Source organism: Arachis ipaensis, chromosome B6, assembly GCF_059453495.1.
Source record: "Arachis ipaensis isolate K30076 ecotype BB chromosome B6, ASM5945349v1, whole genome shotgun sequence".
In the NCBI taxonomy this organism is placed as follows: domain Eukaryota; kingdom Viridiplantae; phylum Streptophyta; class Magnoliopsida; order Fabales; family Fabaceae; genus Arachis; species Arachis ipaensis.
Window position 1 is genome coordinate 69,351,706 of NC_142441.1, and position 16,364 is coordinate 69,368,069.

Here is a 16,364-nt window from a genome sequence, read left to right on the forward strand (position 1 = left end):
TAAATGACGCTATCCCGAGGAGGACACCGAAAGACGAGCCGTAATGGCCTCATCTTTGGCAAGCTCCTCCGGTTTTTTTCACAGTTTTTTTCCAGATTTTTTTTTCCTATTTTTTTTTTTTTTTTACCTTCCGCTGACCCTCGTTCTTTAAATGACGCTATCCCGAGGAGGACACCTAAAGGTGAGCCTTAATGGCCTCATCTTTGGCAAGCTCCTCCGGTTTTTTTTCACAGTTTTTTTCCAGATTTTTTTTCTGGTTTTTTTTTTTGTTTTTTTTTGTTTTTTTTTTACGTTCTGCTGACCCTCGTTCTTTAAATGACGCTATCCCGAGGAGGACACCTAAAGGCGAGCCGTAATGGCCTCATCTTTGGCAAGCTCCTCCGGTTTTTTTCACAGTCTTTTTCCAGATTTTTTTTTTAAACGTTCTGCTGACCCTCGTTCTTTAAATGACGTTATCCCGAGGAGGACACCTAAAGGTGAGCCGTAATGGCCTCATCTTTGGCAAGCTCCTCCGGTTTTTTTCACAATTTATTTTCCGGATTTTTTTCCGGTTTTTTTGTTTTTTTTTTTATTTTACGTTCTGCTGACCCTCGTTCTTTAAATTACGCTATCCCGAGGAGGACACCTAAAGGCGAGCCGTAATGGCCTCATCTTTGGCAAGCTCCTCCGGTTTTTTTCACAGTTTTTTTCCATATTTTTTTCCAGTTTTTTTTTTTTTTTTTTTTTTTTTTTTTTTTTTTTTTTTTTTTTTTTTTTTTACGTTCTGCTGATCCTCGTTCTTTAAATGACGCTATCCCGAGGAGGACACCGAAAGGCAAGCCGTAATGGCCTCATCTTTGGCAAGCTCCTCCGGTTTTTTTTCACAGTTTTATTTTCCAGATTTTTTTTCCGGTTTTTTTTTTTTTACCTTCCGCTGACCCTCGTTCTTTAAATGACGCTATCCCGAGGAGGACACCTAAAGGCGAGCCGTAATGGCCTCATCTTTGGCAAGCTCCTCCGGTTTTTTTCACAGTTTAGAGTTGCTGTAGTTGTGGCTGCTTTTTATTTCAGGCTGAGATAAAAGAGTTCAGTTGACGCGTTTGGTTTTCGGGTTTCGGCTTGTCGAGGTAGGGATTTTTTTTAAATCTATTTTACATTACAGAGTTGTGATAAATAGATATTGACGCAAAAAGATATACTTCTGTGATTATATTTGTCTTGTGGATGTGATGGTTTGTTGGATTGGATTATTGAGTGCTTGATTGCGTGAATGATGTATGGTTGTTGGTAAAAATCGGTTTGAAATGTTATTTACTTGATTATTATGAAAGGTGAATTTTCTTGGTTTTAGAGTTTACTTGGTAATATAAATGAATCGATTTTTGGAAATAATTTGAGATATGAAAATGAGTTGATTTTGGGAGCGGTTTGATTTTGAGTTAGTCTGATTTTATAAATAATTTAATATTTGAGTTGATTTGATTTTAAAAAGAGTTTTATTGTTGGAATTGGTTTGATTTGAAAATAAATTGATATTGGAACTGGTTCAACTCTGGAAAATTGTTTGAGATTTGAAAATGGTTGAGAAAAAGTTTGAGAAATGTTTGGATGGGACCCGAAAAGGGTGGCAGAGTCCGAATTTTAGAGGAGATGTTGCCAAAATTTTATAAAATTAGGAGTTTCGTTTGAAGTAGTTATTTTAAAAGGTTTCGTTTTAAACATTATATGGTTTAAGATTAATTTATTTATCAAAGGAAGAATTGTGTTTTGGATTGGGATTGTTAGTGAACGGAATGGAAAGAAGGATGATGAGGATATTCTTTGAAATATGATTTTGAATGAATTTGGAAATGAGATATGGACTGATGAATGATAATAATTGTTGAATGAATTGAAAGATAAAGAGGATGAATTTGATATGAAAATTATTTTGTGGGGATCGTGGTTATTTACTGCCCACGTGTGTGCTGTTTTCCAATTGAAAACGTCTGTGGGGATCGAGGTGGTTTACCGCCCGCAGATGGTGGGGATCGAGGTGGTTTATCGCCCACCAGGTGAGGATCGTGGTACTGTACCGCTCACCAGTTTTCAAGAGGACGATTTCCGGGTTAGCTACCAGACATGTCGGGTTGGCTATATAACCGACAGATGAGACTCATCAGCCATAGGACAGGTATGTATTATATGCATTTGTATGCTTTGCTTGGGTTTGAACTTGTTTTGGTTTGCCTAATTGCTAGACTGTACTTAACTACTACTTGAATTATTTACTGTAACTGCTACCTACTTGTGCTTTCCTTGTCTGTCTTGCCTGTGTTTGTCCTGGCGTGCTACATTTGAGAATGAACTTTAGTGCTGAATTAATGATGGTGTTGTTTGATTGCGTGGTTGGTTTCTGATTGAGATTTTCTTATAAGAAAGGAAAGGTTTTGGATTTCTAAAAGATTAAACATTGTTTCTTTAAAAAAGTTTTGAACGATTTCCTATGGTTTTAAAAGATTCATAAGGCAATGATAATCACTGAGCTTGAGAACAGTTTTCTTATTAAATATCTTCTTATGACAACTTTGAAATTCCATGGTGAGACCGTGTGGTTAGGTTCTCACCCCCTACAGCTTTACCTTTTCAGGAACCAGATGAGGAAGCGTTATAGGGAGTTATACTGCGTTTGGTTTATATATGTTGCTGTATTAATTTGATTATTTTCTTCCTTCGTCCTTGTTATTACAAGTTTGTAAGAGGGATAGGAATTGTATGTTTTATATGTATAATATATTGAGTTATTAGGTAAGGAGTCTTGTATATGAATCTATGTCTGTTTGTATTTTTCTTAAGATAAAGTATTTATTTCTGGTTTTCGAAGAATTCAGCGATACAGTGTCGAGTCACAGGTTCCTATTTTATTATTTAGTATGTAAAGTAGTCCTAATACTTCTTGCTATCAGAGTAGCGCAGCCCGAAGCGTGACTTCTGATAGTGAGGGTGTTACATTTGTAATTATAAATATCTAATAAACATAATTATAAACCAAGTTTTCATCCAAAACATAATTATAAATATTGTTCCCAAAGCAAAATAAACATAATCGAAAACATAATTATAAATATTGTCTCTAAAACAAAATAAACATAATCCAAAATACTCAATTTTCATCTTCATTCTCTTGTAAGTTGGGTTGTGGGAAGTTGGGTTTTGGCAAAAAAAAATTGTAAAAATACCCCTTGTCAAAAAAATATTAAGTCCGGCGGGGAAGCTCGCCCTGCCAAAGCCCGCGGTTTAAGCGGTGCGGGTTAGGCTGGCTTTTGCTATTTGGCGGTCCCAATTTTTCAGCGGCGGGTTACGCGGGCCGACCCGACGGGTTTAGGCCCGTTTGCCACCCCTATTCAATACTAAGAGGGTAGTAAATTAGACATACTAAATTTACTAATTAAGGTTTGCGTCTAGCAACACTCCTCAACAACCCAATAGTATGAAGTAATCTATTTTTACTAAGAACCTCAGAAAAACAAAGTATAATTCTTTTCATCTTTCTCGCTCTTGGTTAACCTTTAAAATATGGTTTAATTGTCAAATTCTAACTTGTTACCATTATTATAATAACCTAAGAAACTCATTTTTTCATTCATTCAATCTCCTTGGCCAAGGTTTTATTCATCTCAATTATCATAATCATAGAGCTCAAACTCTTTACCGAGAGTTGACAGATTCTTTATTGATTAATCATTAATTCTACAAGTATTCAAATCATATTCAATGTCCATTCAACTAGCACCCTAGGGTATTAGTTGTCCGGAATCAAAGTATTTAATACATTCTCAATTACTATAATAGTCTCAAGTCAAATAAACTCTATTACTATGTTTATTTTGAGAATATCCTATTGACAAATATGTGATAATTATAACTATTAGAAATTCTCAAAATGAGTTAGTTCAACGGTGATATCTCTATATGCACCATCTATATATATAATTTAATAAATGAGATCTATTAATATATATATATATATATATCTTTTCGGATTATAATGTCCTTTTTAATAATCCTATGACCAAGAACAATTTAGATTAAATTATAATAGATTCATCTCTCAATATTATTATCATTATCACAATGATAAATATCTAAATTTAATCAAAGATCTTATTATATTAACATTTTAATATAATAACAATAATAAATTATTTGACACATAATTGATTGGATTGTGGTCATACTATTTATTCCCAATAATTTAGTCCATGTCAATCTCACAAAATTTTGTATATGCTTTGTAAAATTCCTACAATACCCTTATTCCTCTTTTTTCCTAAACCAAACCCTAACTTCTTAAATTACCAACACTCTCTCCCCAAATCAGAGAAGAGAAGTAAAGAGAGCGAATGAGAGAAAGAAGGAAGAGAAGAAAGGAAGAAAAAGAAAAGGAAGAGGGCCAGCAGGGCTGGAGCCACTGTCGTTGTTGACATCGAGAGAGAGCGAGAGAGGTTCAAATCAGAGAAGAGGTAATGACAAGCACAAACCCAAAAAGGAGAGGGAGGGATGAAGAACGAACCAGAAAGAGAGACATTGAGAGAGAAAACGCGACGAGGAGAGGGAGGAGGCGCGGCATCGTCGCCGCTGAAGAAATCGCCGTTGGAGGGAGACCTTGTCGTTGTAGCGGAAAGCGCAAAGAACAAAGAGAGGGTGAGAGAGCTACAAGATAGAGGGAAGGAGGATGGCATTCGTGAGAGGAGGTGACGATGGAGGTTTCTGCCGTTGCCGTCACTGGAGCTCACCGCTGGTGCACCTGGAGCTACTTCATCCCCTAACTTGCTCCACCGTGGCTGACCCCTAGCCTCCCTGTTTTTGTCGGAGTTACTGATGCCACTGCCGGAGGAGAGGATCTAATGCCACCGCTGTTTTGTTTCACCAGTGTAGCTTTTACTGTTGCCGGAAAACATGCTACAACTTCCAAACTTGCCGGCAACACTGTCTTGCCACTGTTCTGGTCTAGCTTCTTCCCTTGATCTATTCCATTTTCACCTTGTCTCTGCTGCCATTTCGTTTCTCTGTCTTGCTCTTATTCTGATTTATTTTTTACCTCTATTCTGTTTTGAATTTTTAGAACTATATTTGTATTTGTCTTTTATTCGATTTGAATCTACTACATTTGGCTGGTGTTGTGGCCATTGTTGCTATCGTAAGAATTGAAGTTGCTGCACTGTCCCAGTTCAAGTTCTGCGCTCTTTCGTACCCTTTTAATTTGGCACCCGAGTTCGGCCTCTTCGGTCTCTTAGGACCATGTTGTGAGTATGCTTTACATTTATAATTATTTGGCTTAGCTATAATTATTTTAATATACGGTGTTTGAATTTATAGTTATACTTACAAAGATTTTTATCAAAAGATTTTAAATTAATTTGAATGATCGATTTATTAGAACTAAATATTTATCCTTGTTAAGCTCATTTTAATGTGCACATGAGACTATATGTTTTTATGAGTCTATATGTATGTTTGAAGAAGTTTTATATTATTTTAAAGCATTTGATTTTACTCGAATATGTATTTTTGAAACATTGAAGTATTTGTTGGTATTCACTTATTTTGAAATTGTAAAATATATTTGAAATGCCTTAAGATTGAGAAAATATAATTGAATAAGATTTGTATGAGAAAGTATTATTTGATTTGATTTGATACCTCGTGCTTGAAAGATCGAATAATTTGTTATATTTGAAATTATATGTTTGAATTGGTTTGGGAGGCTCGTATTAGAAAACCGTAGTTAGCGGCGGTTATGACGTTAACCTAGATGCATCTGGCTCAGACCTCAGCTAGCAGGGGCGTTGCTAGCCTAACGTGTAGGCCACACGTTGGATCTGTTATTCCGTACAGACACACGAGAGGAAAGGGCTACCCTTAAAGGTGGAGCCGCCCAAGTGTGGATTATTTGATTTTATTCTGTACGAGAAATTTCTTATTGATTCACTCATTCATATAAATTATTATTTTCTAAATAAAATTATTTTTATAATAATGTTTATATGGTCTCATGAGAATTATAGATGTACTGTCTAGTCACTGAGTTGCAAAACTCACTCTGTTTTTTTTTTAATATTTTTCAGAAATAAATATTTGATTATGTGAGTATTTCTATTTAAGAGTAATGATCTGCAATGGATATCTATTTCTTGTTGAGTTCTTGGGCGTCATCTGCTCCATATGTCACAGGCAGAATTTATTCATATTTATTTATTTTATTTTTGTTAAAAATATGTAATTATTCATCAAAAAAATTTGTAAATTTATCAAAAATATGTGTAACCTTCTTATTTATCTCATTTTCGAATCAGTTAGGCTTGATGGGGAACTATTTTTTCTGAGCGCCAGTTATGACTCATTTTAAGCTGTGACATACTTTTAAAGTATTTTACTCTTTTATAATAAAAAAATAATCTGATATACTAGTATTCTATATTAACATAAAATTTGAAGAAGAATCATATCTACAGGGCATAATATACGCAATCTAATCTTATTAGTGATTGTTTCTACGACTTGAATATGTGATCTTAAAGTTACAACAAACTCCAACTAAAATGATTTTTAAAGAGCAAGTTTGTTTCGAGAAAATATTTAACCCAAATTCAAATAAAACACTAAACCACTCTTGACATATCAGTCAAATTAAGAGGGTAGGATAAATATTTCAAATAGTTCTAGCAACTACAAAGTTAAAACTTTGGTCAATATACCCACAATTTAAAATTCACCACTAATATTCTACTAGCTCACACTTCTCCATTTTGTATTAATTATTGACTAGACATTTAACCCAACATACACATTTTTTTCACTAAAGAGTTATTGAGCTCTAACGAGTAGAAAGGTGGGGATCCCTTTAGTTGTTGATGACTATGCCGAAAATGACATAGGAATTATTCTTCATGATATGGTTGTACGTACTTTACTTTTGGATTATAGTTTCTACTATTTCTGTTTACTCCACTTTATTGTGTTAAGCTCTGTATTTTCACAAAAAAAAAAGAATTTATTATTAAAACCCAATTACCAACAAAAAAATTTCAAAATTTACCAAAAATAAACTAAAAAAAAAAAATATCATCCTGGTATTAATTATCTTTTTCTGCAGTGCCATTATCAACCCTAAACTCAAAGCCAACCGTATAAGTATATAAAAATCCTAGTTGATTCTACTTGTCCAGTGGTTTGAGTGAGAAGACAACATAACTCAATGAGTTAGGGATAGATTTAATGTAAATTTCTGATAATTATCCCTACGTCAACCATATAATGATGTGAAAATAAATCAGTAAGGGAGTGTTTCACCTTAGAAGAAAGGATCCACACGAGTAGTAGTAGGCGAAGCGGTAGCGAGAATGTCAGCTTGAATAATGCAAACATTGGTGACAATTCAATGCCTCAAAAACCCAAAGATTTCTCCGCAAGGTTCGTCCACAGGGTGAGTCAGGGCCTAAAATCAGGCCGAAAGGCGTAGTCGATAAATAATAGGTGAATATCCCTATATTACTCTTTGTCGGTCTCGAGGCTAAGCTGGGTTAGTTTTATATATAGAACGCACTCTATTCAGTTACGTTTTATGTTTGTTTGTGAAGTAGTGTTAGGATCGAGTAGAATTGAATGTAACAGGCTGATCTCAACTTGAGAAGAATAGATTAAAAAAAAGTAAAATCATAACATAAGCTATAATATACTTAAATTGGTAACAAAAAATTATTTTAATACTAAAAATATAAAAAAAATTATTTTAATACTAAAATTATTTTTAAAAAGACCAAAATCTTTTTCAAATTTATTTAAAAAATTAAAATAAAAAATATTTCGAATAGTAAATTTTCTTTTTTTTTCTTATATCAAGATCCACAACTATCTCAAAATCCTAATACCCAAAAGAATATTTAAAAAAAATAGGACTGAGACAATAATAAAAAAAAAGCTTGTATATCAGTAATTAAGTTGAATTTTTGTCAGAGAGAGGCAAAAAATATTGTGTTCATGTGTGAAGACAAAGTTTTAAATTTTATGAGAGTTTAAAAGAATTACAGACAAAATAATAAGATTTGGGTTTGTGGTGGCAAAGATAAGTTCCAAAGAAAAAAGAAGATAAAAAAAACTGTAATATCAAAATAGAGAAAAACAAAACCTTTTTATAAGAGTCACGCTAATACCCTAATACAAATAGAAAAACCTTCCATCTTCTTCTTCTTTTTTTAATTCGAGAATAAATAATACCACATAAATCTAATACAAATTGCTAATAGGTATCCGTACATCAACCACATAGCTTTATATATAGAATCCACTTTATTTTTAGTTATGTTTTATGTTTGTATATGAAGTGGTGTTCAGTAGGATTGAGCGGAGCATGTCTTGTTTTTTTTTTTTTTTTTTTTTTTTTTTTTTTTTTTTTGGTTTTTAGATTAGGACAGATAAGATTTTTTTTTTAATTTTTGGGCTAAGGGCCAAAAAAATTAAAGAGAACTTATTACGAATTCTACCGTTAAAGGCTTTATTGATACTTATACTATTCACCATCTCCATAACTTCATATATAACCAACTTGGGTTGGTCAAGTGGTCAGCTCACTCGTCCGCTTAAACAAGTGTTGGGGGTTCGAATCCCGCCTTGTGCATGCAGCAACCCATTGGCCAGCGGCAGACCCTTAAATGGAGCTCAGATCCGCGACGGATTAGTCCTTAACCAATTTGGGTTGGTCAAGTGGTCAGCTCACTCGTCCGCTTAAACAAGTGTCGGAGGTTCGAATCAGATCTGCGACGGATTAGTCCTTAACCTGTCGGGTTGGGAGATACCGTGGGAAACCAAAAAAAAAAACTTCATACATGATAAAAGATTTCTTTTAACACAATTATTTTGGATAAAGTTGAGTCTTTTGAGTGTAACCTTTTTTTCAGATCTTATTGATTGCTTATGCACCAGGATATTTTTTTTTTTACCTAACCTCTTGTTAGTCTTCTTTAAACATGATCCTTCTACTTTATTTTCTCCAACCAACCTTCTCTCATTTAAACTCTACTTATAGAATTTTATTAGTTTACCTTTTTATCTATTTTTATTTATGAAAATAGAATCAAATAAATAATCACTCATTTGATTCTACTTGATTTTATATTATGATATCAAAACTTTTGTAATTAAAATGTCTAAAATCTAATTATTATTATCATTATTCTAAAATAGAAAAAATAAGTATATAGAAGGGAGAAAAAAGACATATGCTTAATTTATACTTCAAATCAACCAAAATAAATCTCTTAAATTAGAGAGAGAAAAAAAAAAGAATAGGACAAAATCTATTAAAAATACACAAAAAAAGTACACCGACTAACAAAAATCAAGGAACGAAATTATAGTTATTAGAATTGAATTGATAATTGATTCAGTTAAATTATTGAGTCATTGAATTAATAGTTCAATCAAATCGGAGAATTATTGATTAAATCATTTGATTCAATAATAATTAAATAATATATAAAATTATAATAAAATATGAATTTAACTTTGATACAATGTATTCAATTATGTATTGCTATTTATGTTATATATTAAACGTATAAATTATTATTTAAAAAAATGAATATAGTAAGATAATTATATAAAATATTTTATAATGTTAAAATATTAAAATTAAATTATAAAAATAAATAAATATAATATTATTATTAAAGAATAAAAATAATATTTTATATTATTTATATTTTATTCCTTTAATATAAAATATATAATTGTTTTAATATGTGTGTGTATTATTTATATTTTATTCCTTTAATATAAAATATGTAATTATTTTAACGTGTGTGTGTGAGATAAGGGATATATAAGTAGTGGAAAATAGAGAAATTTGTTTACCATAATGATAATTTTCTAGAAGATATATAACAAATTTATGGAGGATATCTTCTATAAAGACACGTAAAACGTCTTTTTGTAAAGATATTTATGTGTTGCATTATTATTTAACAAATTAATGAATTGGTTATTTTTTAATTTTTTAAAAAACTAGAATAAAACCAATTTTTTTATAACAATAACAATAAATCTAATTGTTATAAAATTCGGTCGAACCGATCAATTTACATATATAACTGATACTGGATCATGTTTCTTTTTTTTTAAACAAAAATCAGGAATATATTTGTCTCTTTATAAAAAAATTTAAACATGATTCGGTTTAGATTGTGTAAATCAATCGGATTAAATCGGATCTAATAATTATAGTGCGAACAATTGGATTTATTATTGTTATTATAATAAACCGATTTTGTTCTGGTTTATTAAAAAATAAATTATTAACCGATTTAATAAAGATGTCCAATAATATCATGATACATATAAACGTCTTTAAAAAAAATATTTTTAATGTTTTTATCGAAGTGGTCCCTAGAACGTATTTTAAATATTAGAGATAAAGCTAACATTAAAAAATAAAATAAAAAATATATTAGGCATAAAATTAAAACTATATAACATTAAAAAAAAATTATCTTCTTAATTTACAAATTAAATCCATTTCAAATCATATTTATTCATATAAAATGACTTATTCTAAATTATTATTCTATATAGTAGGCAAATTAATAGGGGGCAGATCCCTATTAATCAGTGATACAAATAGGGCCATATATACCATCCAAAATTACAGTGGTTTCCATTTTCTCTGTTTGTTTCCAATGCCGCTTCCTTTGGTTTATAAACCAGTTGTTTATCTGCTTCGTATCAAGACCGGTCCATTTAGTTAGGGCAACCTTATCTGCATGCTGCATCAATTAGATCCATCTAAAAGTTGTTATTCAATTCTATCTTTTACAAAAATTATGAGGCTTGCTAGTTAAAATAAAGCAATAAGGCAATTTTTTTTTTGGTTGCCCACGATCTTCCCCAATCCGACAGGCCAAGGATTAATCCGTCGCGGATCGAATCTCCATTTAAGGGTTTAACACTTGCTTAAGCGGACGAGTGAGCTGACCACTCGACCAACCCAAATTGGTTTAGCAATAAGGCAATTTACTTTCATATGTATCTATTAAAAATTGGAGGATAAATTACTCTTTAATTAATACATTATTATAAAATAAGTTTAATTGTACACATATTTAATACATAAAATAAATTTTATCATATATTTTATTTAAATATAAAATATCGTGCAACTTTGTTATTTTTATTCTTATAAGTATCAAATTTGATAAACATTTGCATAATTTAAATTATATTTAATGGACACTCCAAAAATTTATTTTTGAATTATTCAAGTGCCAAAACAAAAGTAATGTCATTTAGAGTCTAATGGGGTAGTCTATATAAGCGTTTTATTAATCTCTATGCATCGAAAATTATCTTAGGAACTAAAATCTGTCACATTCTTAAAGTTTAGGAATTAAATAGAGCAATTAAAATTTTAGGGACTAAATTAAAACTCGCATGCAAGTTCATAGACCAAATTGAATAGTATCTCATTAAAATTATATAAAAAAAAAACTCATCTTACGATAAAATATGATAGAAAATAATGAACTCTGCTAGATAACCAATATTGACACTACCAGCTAATTTGTCATTAATTGATCATCTTAATTTTAAATTGTCATTAATTAATAATTATTTAATTTTTTTTAAAAAATACAAGATCAATCATTATTAATTGCAGTTGTTTAAAGTTAGTTGGTTAATAACTGTTTACCTTTACTTTTTCATTAGTTAATGATAATGTGGAAGTAATTAAAAAGGTGAAAACTCAGGTCCGGTCGACTTCATGTGAATTAAGTTGATAGCTGAGAGTCGGTAGATAAAAATTTAGTCAAATCAATCAAATTATTTAACGGCTCTCGACTATCAATTTCACGTGAAGTCGACTGCACCTGAGTTTTCACCCATTAAAAAAGATGGTTTGATTATATATATTACCGTTGGATATGGCCATTTGAAGTGAATATCCCACCATGCAAGTAAGATTTGCTTTGCTTCATTGGGTAGCCTTTCTTTCTTCTTGTTTTTGGAGAATTCATGTTTCAGATTAGTAATGTAGCCACTGTGTCTGCGTAGAAGGTCATCCTTGAGTTCTTGATGATTAATAATATTTGTTTCTTTCTCATCATAATTTTCCTTATGCAAACACTTTTCAGATGATCCAGTAATTACTTCATTATCTATCAAATTAAGACAAAAATATTTGTCAAGTGCAATAACACACAAATAAATTAAAGTTCACTATATTTATTTTGGGCCCTTGATTGGATAATTTTTAAGAAATTTTTTTTATCAAAGATAAGAAGACTCGAACCCACGAGGTGAGTATGAAAAGACTATACTATTTAAACTATTACTCATTGGCATAAATTTTAAGAAGTTATTCTAGTTATAATAGAAAAATAATATTAGTATGATATAATTTAATTTAATTTAATTTATTTTAGGCTCTAGTGTACTGAACTTTATACAAATGTCTAATAATACAGATAGATCAAATATGTATCAAATTTTAATTCATACTCTAATCTATTTGCTTGGCTAATGTTCTTATGTTGCTTTTCATTCTATTTCTTCCTTAGCTTTGGCTAATAATGTCACATGATTTTTGACAAAATTAAATTAAAGATCAAATAGAAACTTATTAATTAGCTTCACTATTTCTCTAATAAGCCAGCAGCAACCCATGATTAAAATCTGATAAAAGAAATGTTGATGGATGACTAAATTAACATCACACAAGCATATCCTATATATAAGATATTATGGATAACATATTTTCATGTAAATTTTTAACATACATAATTAGTTTATGTATGTTTTTAGTATTCTATTGTACAAAACACAAGAATAATATCAAGTATATATATTATTATATGAATCTCAAAAGTAGATCAATTTTAAAAAAGAGTAAAGTAACAATAATCAATAAAAAAATTACAAATAAATATATAGAGAAAGATCAATTTTAACAAAGTGAAAAAAAAATCTAAGATAATCTATAATCAACTTGGTTTATTGTTTTTCTATATAATTATAATACATATAAAACAAAACCTACGTCTCTTAAAAATATAACCTCTAAAAAATTTATAAATAAAAAATTTTATCACCTCTTGAACTAATTTTTAAGATGAGTTAAGCTTACTTAATTAGTTCAATAATAATAATAATAATAATAATAATAATAATAATAATATTAATTATTATTATTATTATTATTATTATTATTATTATTATTATTATTATTATTATTATTATTACATGCAAGAAATTCTGATGGTTAAGGGAACAAGAGTGATCTTCATGCTGATAACGATAATGAAATTTTGACAATTACAAGTATTCATGGTTTAGAATGATAATATATTGTGTGGTAGTTCTTATCTAAAGTTTGGGGTACTTTATATCTTATTTTTCTGAACAATAGTTTTTAAGTATTATTTTAGTTTTGACACATACCAATGCATTCATTGTGTCCATATATATCTTATTCATTATTATATGGATTTAATTATTTAATATGTATTTTAAAGAGATACATTAAAATTATTATTTGTAAAATTTTTAATTTTAATAAATATACAATTAACGTACTAAAAATTTTAGTCTTATATTTTTTTAATTAATAACTTTAATACATGTTCTTAAAATACATATTAGTTTAATTTTTATTATATATATAATGGAAAACCAAAATATGCTAGCAAGAGGATGAAAAATAATTAATGATACTCCTATATTTGTGGTTACGGAATAAGATCTCAGAAACTCTAGATCTTAAATTAAATTTATGAGAGCACAAGCATATAATGTTATGTGGCATGGACTTTAATTTTGCCAAGATAGGCATGTATATATGATAGATATATTAATTATAAAAATATTATTCGTATATTAAAATTAGTTATTAAAATTAATTATTAATATATTTATGTATAAATATGTGTAGTTTAATTTATTTTTAATATATATTTATATTTTAATGACTAATTTTAATAGATAGATAACATAATTAATTTATCGTACACTTAGGATGTTGGGAGAAAAAAGTATATTTTATTAAATTAATATAACTGCCAAATCATCGTTCAGAAATGTGATCAAATATAATTAATTTACTTTTAAAGAACAAAACAGATTCTCCACATGTTTATGTCTCTTCTTGTAAAGAATTAAAGATCATGCAAGCTCTTCACGCTCTCAAAAGCAGACCCAGGCCACTAATAAAGAATAATACTAACATAATATAAATATAATAAAGTGTTACGTTAATTTTTTAATAAATATATGACAAGTTAGTTACTTTTTGTTAAACGGACGAATCTAGGGGTGAACGCAGATCGGATCGGATCGGATTTAATATTCACAGTTTTTAAGTTTGAATCCGATTCAATCCGCATATTTATAGATCGGATCTAATATCGGATATATTCGCAAAATATAAAAATATTTTTAAAAGCTTATTTTTATTAAAAAAATATTAATTAAATTCATTTTTTTATTCTTTTAAATATGTTTACTATTAAAAAAATATTAAACATATTTTTCTTAAATAATAAATCAAAATAATACAACATATATGATAATTATTAGTTGAAATAAAACATAAAAAGAATATTTACTTATTTATTTCTTTATTTTTGCAGATATGCGGATACTTACACATCCAATCCTATTAGTATGTTGATCGGATCTTCGATAGCCTTGCGGATTGAATTTATATCCGCAATTTTCAGATCGGATTCAGATAAACATTATAAATATGCAGATCGAATCCAATCCATGAACATTACTAGACGAATCTGAATGAATCAAACAAACCCTTCTAACAAACTACCTAAAACTCTCTTTGTTAATACTTGAGATCGTGCTATTTTTTTAGGTACTCATTTTAAATCTCATAAAACAGGAAAATTAGCAACAATTTAGTATTTTATTTTGTCCACAAAGTTAGCTTAAATTTAGCGATAAATTTATTGTAATAAAATTTATTGTTAATTAACGATTTTTTTAGTTTATTTTTTTATAGAATTAGTTTTTAATAATTTAGTGATAAATTTATACTCAATTACTAAATTTTTTTTCAATAAATTAGAGACTAGTGTGTTTGTCTCACTAATTTAAGACTTGAAATTAACTAAAAAAGTACTAGTTGTTAGACAGCAATTAGTTAATCCTTCACGGATTATGTTTTGCATGTTAATTTTTTTTTATTATTTTTAAGAGTAACGCTACATATTTAAAATTTTTTATAAATCAAATTTAATTGAGTTAAACAATAAGACTTAAAATAATACTAATTATAACTGATTTTATTATGTTAGACTAAAAACAGATAAATTTGGATGTGTAGTAATTATTCTATTTAAATGCAAATGGCCAATAAGAAAGAGCAATAATATAAGGTGATTGGATAACGTTTCTAAGGTTGTGGTTCGCAGCCATTTTGTTTTGATATGACAAATCATTCTCATGATTTTGTCACTCTCTGAAATAATGATAATAAGCAATAATATCTATGTTCTCCCCTTACCTTTTCTAATTCCCTTTTTTATTGTCTTCTTATACAATTGAATTGGACCAAGAACACTTTTTTCATTTTTTCCTTTCATTTTCTTAAGTCCATTCATGCCTATAGATATATATGGTTTAATTTAATCCTTCTATTATCTTGCATTTATGGTGCTAATTGGTTCTTTCAACTACCATTATTATAAACTAATTTATGAAAATTAGTATTTGTTTGGGCGCCATTATTTTGATAAAAAATATTTTTTTTCAATGAAAAAAATCTTTTTTTTATTTTTTTAGCGTGTTTAGCAAATTTTTAGTAGTAAAAGTAAAAGTACTAGAAAAAAAAAGATCTTTTTTGAGAAGCTGTAATTTACGTCTTTTTTAAAATATTTTTTTTCTTAAAAAAAGATATTTTTCATATAATAAATAAACAAAAAAGTACTTTTTTAAAAGATCTTTTTGCATAAAATATCAAAACATAAAATTACTTTTACTTTTTCATAAGATCTTTTAAAAAAAAGATAACTAAAAAAAGGATCTTTTTTTAGAAGCCCACCCAAACAAACCTTAGTTCCACAAAAACTACTAAATTAGTTTATAGTTTGAATAACATCTAATTTAATGAGATGGTGAATTTATTTATAGTTGTTTTTACATAAAATAATTAGATAATTTACTAATCTCAACTGTAAAATGAATATCATTGTATGTGAGTTTTTTTCAACTAATGTGATTCATTCTCTTCCAAACAAGACCAAATGCACTTATTGCATCTTTACAAAACCAAAAAATAAGAAGAGTCGAAGAAAAGAAAAACAGAAAAATTAAAAAATCCTGAACAAAGATACATATATAATTAC

At 28.9% G+C, this 16,364-nt stretch overlaps 1 long non-coding RNA gene across 1 annotated transcript; it reads left to right on the forward strand.

The window, feature by feature from the left end:
* The first annotated feature begins 1,023 nt into the window (after positions 1 to 1,023).
* Positions 1,024 to 2,848, forward strand: LOC148561207 (uncharacterized). The gene is made up of 2 exons (XR_015885780.1): positions 1,024 to 2,152; positions 2,609 to 2,848. It is a non-coding gene; the product is annotated as an uncharacterized LOC148561207 (long non-coding RNA).
* The last annotated feature ends 13,516 nt before the right edge of the window (positions 2,849 to 16,364 follow it).